We start from the raw sequence: 14,571 nt of genomic DNA, 5'->3' as shown, positions 1-14,571 counted from the left end.
TAGACGCTGTTAATCTCACTGTTTGTCGAAGTAGTTTACAGTCAATATGCTCTGCTTAAGAAGCTTCCTCGCCCTGTTCTGCACGCAATCTGCTTAGCTGAGATGGCATGCCAAGCCTGATTAGTTGCTAAAATATCCTGCCATATATTTATTGTGACGTAGATTGCCATGGTCTAGTAGCCAATCTGTTAGGTGAAATAGTTGTACACCATTTTATACTCGATCTTTGTTGCTGCGATGGCCTTCGATAGTTTGATGACTGTGTGCTCAGCCTCATTGACTACTGAAATAGCCTGCCATAATTTAGCACTCAAATATGTTTGCTGAATTAGCTTTACATATATCTCGTTACTTAGATCTGCTCGACCAGATATCTTGCCATGTCTTTAGACATCGACCTAGGTTTTTTTTGGGACTTAAAAAAAAGCATATATGTTTTTCCTGTAATATCTAGTAGAAGAACTAATTTGTATGTCTAACAGATGGAAAGGACTTGGATAACTTCTGCTCGAAGATTCTCCGCTGCATATGTCGAGGGGGTTGAAAACTTGATGAACTTTATCAGAGCTGGGTACGGTGGTCCGAAATCAGATGTGCTCCGCCTGTGTAGCAGTTGTATGAATTCAGTTACAAGACCCCAGTCAACTGTGCAAAATCATCTACACTTGTATGGGACTAGCAAAAGAGCCCGTGCGTTGCAACGGGGTAACAAAATTATGTTTCATCTGAAATGCCCGTGCGTTGCATAGGACGGAAAAATGGGCATAACCTGCTTCATGTGCCATTCTGCATCAATTTTATATCTATTTTTTATAAACGTGATAATATGGTTAAACGTGCAAATTTCCTTATTTTTAATGGAAGTTAACGTTTTAGCAAAAGAGCCCGTGCGTTGCAACGTGTATGAAATAAATTCCAGGGTTTGCGTGATATTCAAGAGTTTACCTATCATGGTGAAATACCGAGCTCTATCTCTCAATATGTTAGATTCTTCCTCGTCTTATTATGAATTCATATTTTATACTTGACCACTTCAAAGATAAGACGACCCATTAGATAGTAGAGTTTACAATGCTTGGTGCTCTTTTGTTGCTACGCTACCGCCAGCAGTAGGAGCACACCGACCGCCCAACGTGGCTACTTCCCTTGACGGCATCATCATGGCTCGAATAGGATCAAGATTAGGACATGCAGAGTTATCGGTGAGATGATATGGCGAGGGAAGTAGGCACATGCATAGAGGTGGTGCACGAAAGGACCCCGGACATGGTGGGCATGCTCAGGAACATCCAGACTCGAGGAATATATTGATAATCAGGCTAATGTATTCATAATTAAGATTAAAATATGGTTGGCTTAAACAGTAGCCAAGTAAATTGTATGCTAGCAGAGATCGAGATCTAGCTAGCTCTACGCAAAAAAACAAAAAGATTGACATCTAGCAACAGCGACATGGCATCGTTTAAAAAAAGCAGTAGCAGCATGCACTCAGGGGTTGTTTGGATCATTGCCGCAAGGCGCCCTGCCAAATTATTGGTAGTTGACCAGCTCTAGATGTCCATTTGGATGCAAGCCAAACAATTGGCGCGCCCACACCTCCACAATATCTCAAGTTCAATTCCCAGCCAATATTTTGGCAAGGCGTGGGCAGATGATTCCTGCGCCAATATTTTGGCAAGCCCAAGATTGGCAAAGTTGGCGCTGGATCAAACCAAACAGCCCCTCAATCCCACCGAGAATTCCTTTTTCACCACTCAGTTCTTATCTTCTCCACATATCCACCCATCTCTCTGCCTCCATCTTCCTTTTCCTGCGACATTTGACCACCACCCAGCGCCACGTCTCCACCGGCAGCCGACGTGCACCACCAGACTTCCTCCCGGACCTCCGCCATAGTCCCAGTCTGGCCTCGCGCGCACAGGCCGGCCGCCAGCCAGGAGCCCATACAGAGCCAGCCGCGCTGCAACAACGCCGCCGCCCGTACGCCGCCTCCCACACCAACCACGCCCGAGCAAGGAGCTCCCCTCGACCCCGGCCCCTGCAGCTCCTCCTCGGCTCCCCGTCCGGCAACCGGCGCCGTCACCGGCTAGCCCCTGCAACTCGAGCCGTTGCTCCGCTGACCTTCTCCCTCTCCAATTCCTTCCCTAACTCCCTCTGGATCTCTCCCTCACCTCTCTCCTCCCTGTATCTTTTATGTACAGGGAGCATCACACCCGCGCCATGAATCTCCAACCCTGATGCCCAAGCTCCCGCCGCTGTTCTGTGGACCGAGTTATTCGCTCAAGGGAAACCATCTGAAAAAGACAACAAGAGAGAGACGCCAATGAACAAGTTGATTCTATCATGCCATTGGGAGAGGCGCCCAAGGAAAAGGTAGTGTGCATGCTAGTCTTCTCATGGTGTACCGGTTTGTGGGAGAGCTAAGAGTTCGTGCTGGGGCACTGCTTACCTTGTACTACCTACGATGTGAATACAGTGCAACGTGATATTGATATCGAAATAGAGCGAACATGGTGGTCCACCGAGTATTGGCGTGTGTCACTCCATGCCGCCGAGTATTGGCGCGTGTCACTCTATGTGCACCGTCACATTGGTCTACTCATGATTATGCAGGTCTCCGAGGGAAAGTATGACACAACTCCCGAGAAACCCGCCCGTGTGTTGCAACGGGCATATTCGAGTGATTCAACATCATGGTTTGTAACATATAGCCTTGTCGACTTTCTTGTACCGTTATAGCCTTAATTTCCTTGTCCTCCTCCTTTCCACTCGCAATCCCACCTTGAGTCCTCGACCTGCACTTCCAAACACGTGGCCATTGCAATTTGGTTATATTTCACACCTCCCCCCTCCAGTAAACATATCTTCTATTTGCACCATTGCTAGTCTTTTGTTCTAATCTGGATCTTTCAAAATAAGTCTTTTGTTCTGGAATTAACATTGTAGAGCAGAATACCAAATTAATTTAGGTGAACAGATGCAACACATTCAATATTATTCGAATGTGATGTGTTATTTGCTCATCCACTCCTATAGGCTTCTTCCAAAATATATGTGCATTTTTTCAGTTAGGTTTGAAATGACGACACTTCTATTCATGTATTATAACATGTACTTTTTATTCAGAAAATGTGCTATCTTAGTAGTTTGTACTACTTACATCTAGTATTGACACTTGAACACCTCATCCCTACCAAATAACATGCAGGAAAATTAGTGTACCGTAAATTAAGGGGTTTGTAGAATTTTTTTGTCAACAATCAGATTTCCTGTTTAAATAGAAAAGCAATTCTCACGTAAAATTACAATTGCTTTACATATGTAGCATTCATCACTCTTTTTCTCCAGTAGTACCACTATGTGTATAGAAAATAGTATCTCCATATATATAAAAGTATATAACGTGTTCTATGATATTAATATATACCATGAATATATATAGTCCCTCAAATATTATTAAAGTGGGGAATGGAATCCTTCATTTACAACACCCATTTCTTGTGAAAAACAAAATCTCTAGCGAAAGTCAAGCAACAATCAATGAAGAATATAATACCTAATTTAGGGTTTAATCCCCCAACTGAAAGAATTACCTGGACTAAATTCAAATAGAAAAACTGCTAATGCAAGCTCAATTTCAGCAATCAAATAAAGTTCTGCACAAGTAACCGAACAGATAAATAACGTCGTCCAACAAATAACATAAACGACCAAGTTGGCTTCTAACATATATAATTTCTCCCCACCTGCTGCACAAAAGCAAATTGGCGCCTACTGTTTTTAGTCCAACAACAACTAATTTGCTCGACCCAACTGTGTTTAGCTTGCAACAGCTGCTAAATGTAGTTATGCTGATCATAAACTTCAGAAATTTATATGGGATATACATGGCAATATGAAGGCTAGAAATTCAGTATTGGCATGTTTTGAATTAGTTGAAACCTGCCACGCTCTCCAACATTTTGTTAGTAGTATGCTTGAAATCCACGATCAGAATAGGAACGTAACACAACTGTTTACATGTTATTACTCACTGCGTACACTAATATAAGACGTTTTAGAGACTTGTATGTTCAGTCTAAAACGTCCTATATTTGTGTACAGAGGAAGTAGTTAGTAATAAGGTCGAGTGCTTCTTCCATGCATGACATAATACTGAGTTGTAAATAATGCTTCTTCTCAAGATGCAGTCTCGTCATCTACTTGAAGTTCCCAGGGATGACCAAATAGGTAGCGTGAGGATCCCAGTTACCCACCGAGGCGAGCAATGGCATGCATAGGGCTGAGCAGCACCGCTAGGCTCCGAGGGACTCCAATCAACCAACATCTTCCTCCTGCACAACCACTGCAAGCCAAATATGATAGTAACACGTTTGGGAATCATACTCCCAAATCCCAAGCCATCCTATTTAGTATTCCAAGCAATCCATTGCTGTAGCAAGCAAATGCAAGGGGCGGACAGGTCAGCTTCAAAATTTAATAGAATTATTGATAAGAGCTAATGATAGGACGCATCAGCTAATGGATTTATTGCATTTATATGAAGCTTACTGTCGACATGGAAATTTTTCCAGAAAGGTTTGGTTTTCAAATTTCTATCTCTCTGGTTTTCTTTTCGCTAGGTACTTTTTGGGGTATATATAACATTTTGAAGACGAAACTTAATTTAGTTGAATTTATGGTAAGGAGAAGGATCATATGGAAAACCATTAACTAAATGTCCTCAAAAAGTAAATCAGCACAAAAGTTTAGTTCCTTATTTTAAGACAGACTAGTAAATAACAGACGCAAACCAGATAAGTAGTATTGAAATGACATGGCATTACCGTTCAGCAAACTAAAATTATATAATTGTGTGAACTTAATTGAGATTGTTTTTCTCTTCATGTTGCTGGTAAAAACAACATATAGATCAAATAAGTCAGATAAACCAGCCGATATTATATGGGTGCACTCTATATAAGTGCAACAGTCAATAATCGACCATCGACATGAGACTCTTAGAGCATATACAGCAGAAACAGAACAAAAACTAACCAAGAATATACATATCCATGTGCACCACTTTCAGAATATATGACATATTGACTCTGAGATATCTATTTTTTGTTTCCGTGCATTCAAGAAGCGCTCTATTACTTTCAGGATCTTATTCCAAGTTACAAAGATTAAAAATTATGCTGTAGCATGATTTTTCTATGACATCCAAAAAAATTATGTTTATACATATCAAACAGGCAATGTAATCTCTGCCCAAGGTAGGAGATGAACTCAGGCGGGCACACACACAGCACACAAGAACACACAGAGCTTTTGGTGGCAACGCACTTCTGCCTCTTTTCTCTTGTTCTTTTTGCTTAATCAAACAAACTGATTACAACTCCTTTTAAAGGAGAGCAAACGCACCGGCCAAGCCACACACCGGCTTGCTCCGATTTCTACTCACCACTACCCACACGCACACACGTTGAGTCACTGCCACGAAGGAGCTAGTCCACAGCGGCACCGCGATCCGCTTCTCTAGCTCCACGTCCATCTGATCACGACTTGGCTACTGGGACTCCACACTACACAGGTGCATGCAGCTTCACACTAACAGAACGACCACTAAGCTAGTTCTTGACTAAATCTAACTAGTACTTGCATGTACTCACAACTCCTGGTCCACTTGACTGAAGATCAGGTCTCACCTCTGCTAATCCATCAGTCCACTTCACCATGATGGCATGCATCGCTGTACTAGACTTAGACTCAACAAACTCAAACGGAAATAAAACATAATAAACTCCTAAACAACAAGATTAACACCAACAGGCAACAGAAGTAATTCTTGGACAGGTTTGCATCTGCTAAAGAACACTTTGTTTCTCCTATTCCATAAGCTAATGATCACACTTAAGCATAGATAGGTTTGTATATATGATAAAACAACAGCAGGCTCGAAGTAATAAATCACAGGCAGGGAGGAAGCAATGTAGATGACCGGGGCTTAGCTTACTTGTCAGCGTAGTGGAGGAGGTAGAGGTAGGTGATGGATCTTCTGCACCTCGGGGTGCCTGCACCTCCATGTTCATAAAACCTATGGCGCACGCAAATAAGTCTGAATATACACGGCGCGAGAGGACAGGAGGATTCGACTATGACCAAACGGATGTTGTCGGAGTCGACAATCGCTGGCCGTGATGGCGGGTCGTCCTACAGGTGCTCGTCTGTACCCTCCCTTCTCTAGGCTCTCTCAGGCCATGGCGGCACAGATCCGTCGGGGACGAATGGCCACGTCTCCAATCACTGAACTCAACGATGCCCAATCCCGACCGCCGTTGCGTTCGTGCTCCCGAGCCGTCCTGAGCAGCCCTTGGATTCTCCTGGAAATCAATCAACACCTGCAGACAACAAACACCTCAACGTTATCGCACCGTTCGCCAAACCAAGCTCTGGCTCAAGAAAGCCGCCCCTTCTCCTTCTCCTTTCTTCCTCTGTTTCCTCTCTCCCTCAGGCCCTTCTCTTTCCTTCTCTGGATGAGCAGGATGCCGCTGGCACCGGAATAAGCCGCCACACCAGCCGCCAGATCGGTCGACGCCGCGCCCGGATCTGCCCGTCTTCCTCACGCCGCCACCACGCCTCGCATCGCCTGCCGGCCGCCTGCCCGTTCCCGCGGGTTAGGCATCTATATTGGGTTGGGGAAGGGGAGGGAGCAGAGGCGAGGTCGAGCGGCGGGGCGGCCTGCGCCGGTGCCAATCGAGGCGTAGCGGTGGGGGCGATGCAGCACCTGTTCGGGACCTTTTTTTTCGATCGCGAATCGTTATTTCACTTAGGGACCCGAGTGCGGGTTCAATACATAAAACCATGACCCCAAATTAGTACCACCTCGTTTATATTACGATTTTGTCCATACAAATTGTAAAAGCGTATTATGACGTGAGAAGAAAGCGCATTGTGACGGTAAAACAGACAAAGTTAATCCGTACTTTATTAGTACTAGCAAAAGGGTCCGTGCGTTGCAACGGGAGAAACAAATCTTGCACGCATTAGTTTGTGTTTGAACTTGAATGTCACATGTTTTGATTGAAAATTATGTGCAGATTAGAAAGACCAATCCGCTATACTACCAACTTCCACTTTGCACATTTTTTCAACCTGTATAATGCAATGTAATCATGTGTCCTGAAGGAGTAGCTTCAAAATCAGAAATATCTTTTCTTAGAATCAAAATCTGAAATAGCTAGCACGGACCCAAAATCATATAATCGCTAGCCTGCTCTACTCTGCTCGTTGTGACTTCATTTGTACACTTCTTGTGCCTTTTGTTCTTGCACATGTCCCGTCGCAAGCACTCACTCATCACAGTACGATGTAGCTTTCCATCTTTAACCGGAGCACCAAAGTGTAAGCGAGCAAGCTTTGGTTTGTAACCCATAGAAGACAAAAATTCAAACCTAAAAAAGAGAAATTTATTCTGTACGGGCATCATCCTTTTGCACATACTGTCAGAATGTCGTTTAAAGAAATAGCTAGCGCAGACCTGAAAGAGATAAATACATTTTTCTGAGTAGTACAATACATAGTCCTGGATACCACATCTTTCTCAATTAGCATGATTGCCTGGCAAGATCACAAAGTTGTGTTGCTGAAATTTCAGGACAACATTGAAAAGAGAGGGGATTCGAGAAGAGGACTGCCAAATAAAGAGCTGAAGAAGCCTATCTCATCACCATATGCCACCTGTTGTTTATCTTGGTGGATGAAACAAACTAATATCCTGAACAAATTTACCTTCGGCCATGGTGAAGATTATATTTGATAACCTAGTACCATGAGACAATATCATTTTGAAATAGATCAGTAATTGGTATGAACTATAAAACAAACGTTGAGTTCCTCTGATCACCTGGAATAGGCCATGTTGATCATAATGATGGGGGCATCAGTCAAGATGCAGGCGGTGTTGCTGCAAGTACAATCTTTTCCATCTCAGGATTCAATAAGCTCACCTGGAGTAAGTAAGAATTCAAGTTGAATAAGAGTTGAGATGAAATTACTGACCTAAACAACAACTGGTATGAGCAAAACGTAGCTGTATTTGTATTTATCGTGCACAACTAATTGAGAAAAAAGAGGAGTAACAACCGTGTAGGCATGTTAGTAAAATTGACAGTAATATATGCTTAGAAGCATTCATACACAAGTTGAGTAAATGAATGGACCAATCTATTGGAGTAACTTGAATTGCTAATGAGATGGTAAAGTATGCCAGATCATTCTGGTGGCATGTTGACCCCATTACAGTGCTTGTGTAGTCATACAAAACAGTGTGATGCAATATATGTATTTAAAGGGTGTCACATAAGAACATGCAGGATCAGATGACTTAACATTAACCTTTGAATTTATATCTAAAACATCAACCAAAGTTATCCTAGAGATTCTTAATTTCCCTTGTAATTTGCTTAATAAACGTGTTTCGAGTAATATTATGAACGCTATCGAACTTATTATTGTGAAAACAACAACATTCCAGAAGACAATGCCTATTGTTTCTCAAAGGCATATCATCAAACTAACTATTAGATAAACACCAAACCATGTTAGATCTGTTCAATGAAACGAGCTAGTGTTCTGTAAAAAATCTGATTATAGCAGAGGAAGTGGGCACTAATATTTATCATCTACTACAGACTGAATCAAAATTCCAGCGCCATAAACTGCTCCTTTGGGTGCTGCCATACAACCCTAGCATTCTCTTAAAACAAGTATTTAGCCTCATTAGAAACATCATGTATTTTATTTGCGATCAAGCGAATTGATTATTCAACAGGCTGCAAGAAGTAGAGGCCGGGCAGTCAGCCGGTGACCATGGTGTTGCAATAGCGATGGCGTCCCATGGAGGAAGCTCGAGGCAGCACTGTGGACGAGCTTGGGGCAGCGATGAGATGATCTGCTATGCGAGCGACCTCCAATCGGTCCACGAGCTGAGCATTCTCGTACAGTAAGAGTTTCACCAGAAAATTAAAATGTATTTCGATCCCTCATACGCATAACATCAAACAGGTTGTGGGCAAAAGCTCATGGAAAGGGCTCACCTAATTTGGAACAACTTGTATGAATAGTTAGTGAAAATAAAGAATTAAGAGAGTACTTTGGCCGTTGCAAATCCATGTAAGGGAGATGGTCACTGCTTCTAGCTGCTCCTTGTCGATTCTAATCACACTTCCTGCCTCACAACACCTGCACATATAGCACAACAAAAACCAAAGATAAGATGACAGAGAACAGAGAGCAGCACAACAACAGGAGGAGATGCATTTTTTAGCCACCGCCGCCCAGAGAGCCGTTAGATCGTGCCCTTATACCTTCAGGGAGATCACCAGGCGAGGGCGTATCCAATGCTTGTTGGTGCTTTTCTGCAGTGGAAGATTGGATCGATCAGTGGTTGAACCAGAATCAGGCGGCGGTGGCGTTCGTCGCCGTCGACAGCCTGCCAGCAACTGGCTAGGGGACCAATGGGATCTGGGGTCCGCTGGGGGAGAAGAGCAGCCTTGACGAAGCGGCGGCAGCGGATTTGAGGAGGGCGTCGAGCAGGTCGAGCGTGAGCGACGACGGCAACTCCGGAAGCTTAGATACGACGCACGACACCAGGGTCAGCTCGTTCATGAAGGCCACGGCCATTGCTTGCACGTCTCCACGATGATGGCCGCGGGTCGCCGGGGAGTGGAAGGCCACCGGTGTTGGCCTGTTGGGGCACGTGGGGCAGGGGTAGGCGCACCGGCGGGATAGGCGGCGCCGCCGCGCGATAGGGGGTGTGGGCCGGCGACGCGCGGCAAGGGGAGCGCCGGGGTGGAGATGGGGCTGGGAGGCAGTGTCGTGCGGGCGGCTGCGTTTTTTTTTTTCTTTTCTCTCGTCGTACCGGTTTGCGTATAGACTTATTACAAGGCAATAGCCGCTTTATTAGTACCACCTCGCGTATATGTTTTGAATACAAACTGAAAACGTAAATTCACAGAAAGAAAGCGTATTGTGACGGTAAACCCGACAAAGTCAATCCGTGCTTTATTAATACTAGGAAAATTGCCCGTGCGTTGCAACGGGAGAGGAAAAAATACAACACCCCTAATAACTCCCTACTGCCCCATCTCATACACACACAAGTCTTTATTTTAAGAAAGCACTCCACCCGTGTAGTCACATATTCTCCTTAAGATCCGTACTTTGCTATAGGGCAAATGTCAGGTGTCATGATAAGTCAAGAATGACATGTAAGCCTACATAGAAACATGATCCACCAGAACGGATGAGTCTAAAATGTCCAACTGACGAATGAATAAATCTAGGAAATCTAAATATGTTTCCGCTGTCATAACAAGCCACGACAACCGCTATAGAAAGGTCCATATCTGGATCGTAAAGTTACTTTTGCTAAACCTCATGTCAGTCATTTGAAAAGGTACAACTAAATATTGAACATGACCATCTATACTCTTTTTGCAAACCTAATAATGAACTCTGGCTAAATTTAATACCTAATGTCCATGCTTATACAACACTGTGAACTTGATTAATGACCCCAATCTATAGAAGGGAACAAAACAAATCTAATCATCGCCAGGAAACTAATGGAGTGATATCTGCTTTTCATAGGAGTAGACATACCTCTGCCAAATGGTTCATCGCTCAAATCCGATGTCAGCATCATTTGCCTTTGGAGACTATTAACTTTATTCCTCGCGACACGAAAGTGATTTATCTTCCATGTTTACAGGTTAAGGGCAGAAGCTCAGTTGCTGATTGGAAAAGATGGCCCTCCTTACTCTGTGACGGGAAGAAATTGAACAGATAATTCTGTAAAACAAAAGAATTATAATACTAATGATTACAGCCATGGAAAAGTAGTGCTAGATGGTGACAATTGTAAGCATCCCTGAGATATAATACTTACAAAACCAGATGGTATGATGTTAATCATATGTATGACCACTCAATATTGAATGTCAAGCCGAACTACTTTATACTATGTTATCAAATCACGGGCGATTTGGCCGCGATCGCGTCTCATTTGCTGCTAGGAAATCGTCCCACAATTTGACAGATCGCGAGAGATCGTGCCGATTTAGGCTAGAATTTCGCTGCAAATTTAGCTGCCACTAATCCTTTCTCCGGTGATTTTAGTTAGTGCTCTATAGTGAATATAGACATCAAAAAGTCAGAACAGGCCTTCTTAGAGATGAACCATATAATAAAATATTACGCTAAAAGATCAGGTATGCACGCAAGGATTGTTTAAAAGCTTTATCACTGTATGGAGAAAACAACATGGTAAGATGCAACGCTAGCTTTTTAGTTCCATCGAACCAGAGCATCTGCAGCAGGTTGTAGCCGCCAAGCTCGTTTTCTTCCCCTGTATCTATCTTCCGATCTGATCAACATCTGACTGGATTAGTCACTGGGTCATCTCTCTGTTTGCAGTTTGTATTGATCAATCAAAGGGCATATTAGAAGCCACTCACGGGCTTCAAAGTGGAGGCAGGGCCAGCGGTTGAGGGGGAGAGAGCGCGCGCAAGCCGCAGCTGCCCCAGCCCCTCCTCACCGGGGTCGCAAGGATCAAGGATCGAGCCGCTGCTGCACCCCTGTTGCCGGTGAAGGAGGTAGTACAAGCACATGGCATCACGCTGCTGCCGGATCTCGCCTCCATGGATCTGAAGAGAGAGTAGGCACAGACATCCCTGAGATATGACCAATACTCCAATAGCACCCATCATGGCTCGGCACGACGACCACCTCGTTGTTCCTGCAGCCGAGAGCCACGCATACCGCATACGTGCTCGAGCCGTGGGACTGCGGGCGGACAAATCTTCCTCTACTCCGTCGCTCGACCTCAGCGGCACCTCTCGTGAGCGTACCTCGCCAGGATCCTCGGCAACCACGCCTCGACGACAACGGGTTAGATCGAGGGATCAAATTTGTTTTATAGTAGCGATTTTCTTTTCTTTAGAAAATAGCGGTGGTTTCCTTTTTTAGGTGAATACTGGTGGTTTCCTAGTTGTATATATATAGTATAATACTGACGCTATGACTTCGAACACAACACGTTGTTGGTGTGATGGTAAGCCATGTATTCTACTCCGTATATTGTGTAGTCTCGCGTTCTCTCGGTCCAGTTGCTAGCAGCCGTTCCACGGTGAACTCGCGGCCCATAAGCGAAGCTAGCGTTCGCGTGGCCCAGTGCTAGCGATGGATAAAAACAGCCCAAGCCAGGGACGGTAAACTCAATCGTTATTTCCATATCCAGTAAAATAGGACTGCGGGTTCAGTTATAAAAAAACATAAGGACTTTTTCAAAAAAACGTCATGACGGTGAACCCGACAAAGTCAATCCGTGCTTTATTATTAGGGAAAGACTAGCAAACGGGCCCATGCGTTGCAACGGAAGAAAAGAATACCACACGCTCTTAATTTGCAAAAAATGGTCTATAATCTGAGTATTTGCAGCTACGGCCCAAACAAAAATGGTCTTTGACAACAACAGCGCAAGTTCAAGATTTCACATGTCTTCTATTTAAACACGGCTTGCATGTAGATTTAATACGTATAAGAAAAGCGCGAGTGATCTTCAATTTCGTCTCCAATCCTGATTTTGCTGAGATGTTCATCCACAATCCGGATCAGTACCGATATGAAAGAAAGACAGATAATGCACTATTGATTAAGATTGCACCCTCGATAGTATTTTTTTAAATGGTTAACAGGTAAAATAACATCATGTTCAGATTCTATATATTTTTTAATCAAATTCCATATATAACATGTTAAATTTGAAGTTACGGTTTAGAAGATATGAGTATTTAAAAAAACATTTGATATGTATTGCGGGTTTAATGTTAAAAACACCAGGGGGTTTCTATAAATTAGTATGACGGACTAAGAATACCTATTTTTTTATTAGTAGGTAAGCATATATGCCCGTGCGTTGCAACGGGAGAAGTAATTAAAACGTATATCAATGAACACAACAACATCTGGATGGTGCCACCTCACGATAGCAGGGATACGCATGCCGAGGTTGAAATCCATTCCCTCCTTTGTTGTGGTTATGTCACGAAAGTCTTAAAAATAATTATTAACGCAAGATTGATGGACTTCGGAAGGATTAATTCATTAATTATAGGGTCTTCCCCTCATAGCAACAATCACGAAATCTGGTCTTTCTTACAAACTCGCTTAATTTATATTGACTTAACCATCCATGCAAATCAAACAATTTTATTTATTTTGTGCCAGCCAGCCATGCTAGCCCAAATCCATTTAATTCCTTCGCTCCCTATGTTCCTTGTTCTTGAATTGGCTCCCAATTTCCACGCAATTTATAAATGTATATAAATTGATGTATTCTCATGCAAAGAGTCGAGGTGGGACTTTTTAATTAAATAATGAACCTATTTTTTAGCACAAGTATGCTAGGTCAGCTGGTTGAGGCCTTTGGGGTCATGAGTTGCAATCCGGCAAAGTACAAATATTTCTTGCTACTCCCTAGTCTGCAGAAAAAAGGGTGCAACGCAGGCCCTCCTGAAATTAAACATATTTCTGGTCAAATTACATATATAAATATAAATTATTTGAAAAAATACCGGGGGACTTCATACTGGACCGAAGTTGGGCCAAAACACTACGTACTTTATTAGTAGATAGGTATAGATAATGAGAGCAGAAATAGTAAGTTTAATCCCAATTTTACAATTAAGTTTAGTGAATCAGACACCCAAGCTCTAGATAAACTTGCATGAATGTCTCTAATCCATATACCTAGTTTCCATGTAAGTCTAATTTGAATTTACCTTAGCAGCATGAAATCACTCTTCCATGGCAAACTCACAATTTTCTTTTACACGGCCGTGTATTGTCTACACATGCTGATATATGAGCACAAACACGCAGTGTGAAATGTGAATGCACGCACACTGCACTTCTGATGTACTGTGGCTTCAGATGAAACATATCACGGAGAGTTTCTGCATTGGTGAACTAATATTCTACTCCACCAACCACATTATTGGAGAGGAGAGGTGCACACTTTCTGACTGGTTCCGCCGGATCACAAGCTCTGCATCAATTGATTCCTTCCGGCCGGAAGGCACATATGACATATCCATCCAGCTGCTTGTCTGCTTGCCCACGGTGGTTGGAAACGTAGTCAGACTCTCGATCTGGATGCTCCCAATGCTGATCTGCATGTATGCTCTCGGCCAGAGCCTCTCGCGTATATGATCGGCGGCGGCCGGCCGAGGAGCTAGCGGAGACACCCCACCGTACCTCGTCCCGACACCTAGCCCTGCTAAGCTGGAGCTGGAGTACGATATGCCGGGCGTCCTGCGCGTGCATAAGAGCGGCCGCGTCGAGCGCCAATGGCGTCGCTTCCAAGGACGTCGTCCTTGACCCCGCGGCCAACATCCAGGCCCGCCTCTACCTCCCCACCGCCGTCGCTGCGGAGCCCGAAGTTCCCCGTCGTCATCTTCTTCCACGGCGACGCGTTCTTCGTCCACACCGCCGCGTCCCCGCTCTACCACAGCTACTGCGCCTAAC

The 14,571-nt window shown here is 43.8% G+C and overlaps 2 long non-coding RNA genes across 4 annotated transcripts; one reads left to right on the top strand and one right to left on the bottom strand.

Moving 5' to 3' along the window:
- Nucleotides 1-1,108: 1,108 nt before the first annotated feature.
- Nucleotides 1,109-2,704, top strand: LOC120962948 (uncharacterized). 2 transcript variants are annotated; one of them, XR_005754288.3, is made up of 3 exons: nucleotides 1,272-2,107; nucleotides 2,202-2,373; nucleotides 2,614-2,704. It is a non-coding gene; the product is annotated as an uncharacterized lncRNA (long non-coding RNA). The 2 variants fall into 2 exon arrangements; XR_012181903.1 differs by having other exon boundaries at nucleotides 1,109-2,373.
- Nucleotides 2,705-3,960: 1,256 nt separating this feature from the next.
- LOC109786735 (uncharacterized) lies at nucleotides 3,961-11,013 on the bottom strand. 2 transcript variants are annotated; one of them, XR_012181904.1, is made up of 5 exons: nucleotides 9,351-11,013; nucleotides 9,137-9,225; nucleotides 7,889-7,991; nucleotides 5,999-7,805; nucleotides 3,961-4,432 (listed from the first exon to the last, which is right to left on the bottom strand). It is a non-coding gene; the product is annotated as an uncharacterized lncRNA (long non-coding RNA). The 2 variants fall into 2 exon arrangements; XR_012181905.1 differs by having other exon boundaries at nucleotides 3,961-4,345; nucleotides 9,351-11,012.
- Nucleotides 11,014-14,571: the final 3,558 nt, after the last annotated feature.

This window comes from Aegilops tauschii, chromosome 4, assembly GCF_002575655.3.
Source record: "Aegilops tauschii subsp. strangulata cultivar AL8/78 chromosome 4, Aet v6.0, whole genome shotgun sequence".
Lineage (NCBI taxonomy): Eukaryota > Viridiplantae > Streptophyta > Magnoliopsida > Poales > Poaceae > Aegilops > Aegilops tauschii.
Note: the sequence above shows the minus strand (reverse complement) of the source record. Positions and strands in the feature narration are given on the sequence as shown.